Below are 1,338 nucleotides of genomic sequence, written 5' to 3' on the forward strand. Positions count from 1 at the left end.
GGGAGTTCTAGGTCAATTTGAGCTACACAATGAGACCCAATTTTAAAAACAAATAGAGCAGATTTGAAAGACTGTCTGCCAAACCGTTCTTAGTGTTTACATTTGGAAGTTTTAAGAAAGCAAGTTATTCTTTGACAATTCCATACATGCACAACACATGTATGGAAGCCCTCTACAGTCCCAATCTCTTATCTGCCCCAAACAACATATCCTCTTTGGACCATATCCCCATAGCATGTTGATGTCTTTTATCTTTTTGCTTCATGACCCCCTGGATTTAACCTGAGCCTCTTCTGTGAACATGGGCATGCAGCTATACATTTAACAACTGGCAAGACACCCGTGGCTACATCATTTTCTAATCTCGAGCACTGCGCTTAGTTCCTTTGAATCGGCAGGATCAATATTATATAGCGTCTGTCAGATAGATGTAACTATTGTGAGTTCCTGAGTCCCACAGCTGTATCATGCTCAGAGGACAGCATCTCACAGATCTCGTTACCTATTCATTAGGCCTTGAAAGAAGTCAAGACCTGCACATCACCTTATCTCTAAACTGGAAGTTATCTCCAATGGGTAATCATTTGAAAATGAAAACTTAATTTTCTCCAAGGGAATCTCACTGGGTACACAAACTAATTTTAAGAGTAGACTGTGTATAAAGCACTAAGGGAATTGAACATCATCTTTGGAGAATCCTTGTCGCATGAGGTGTCCGGACTTTTTCTTCATAATTTCTACTTCCTTTTGTTATTTGATTATTTATCTATTAATTTTTACTCGGTATGTTTTGTGTATATATTTTTCCTGGTTTTATGTTTCCATGGAATTCCTGAGTGTGTGAATGGAAGTCTGGGTCTCAGTGTCTGTATCTGATTCTTGTAGCCTGCATTGGCTCTTTTCTATCTGCTTGTTTGTTCTACTCCAGTTCATTAACTTTCATTTGATTTTTATCCCTTAGATGACTGTTTTCTAATGAGAGTCAGAAGAATGTAGATACAGATGACTAGAGAGGCATAGAAGAATGGGGTAATAGAGGGAAGGGAAATCATAATTCAAATATATTGCACAAGAAAGTCTAATTCTAAGAAAAGAATTTTAAAAATATACTTTCTAGGGCCTGCCTACCCCTTTTCTCAAAGTCCAAACTAGCTTCATATCAAAAGTTAATGAAAATATTTTAAACCATTTCGAAGGCACAGAAAATGACTTGTTTACAGCCAATCTGGAACTGCCACTATGAGAGTGTAGCTTCTGTAGAGTTGCAATAATGCAGCAGGAGAGTCTTTAAATGCTTTCAGAGACATCAATCCACTGAGGTTCAGTGGGAGCTTCACA

This window comes from Rattus norvegicus, chromosome 3 (genome assembly GCF_036323735.1).
Source record: "Rattus norvegicus strain BN/NHsdMcwi chromosome 3, GRCr8, whole genome shotgun sequence".
Classification (NCBI taxonomy): Eukaryota; Metazoa; Chordata; class Mammalia; order Rodentia; family Muridae; genus Rattus; species Rattus norvegicus.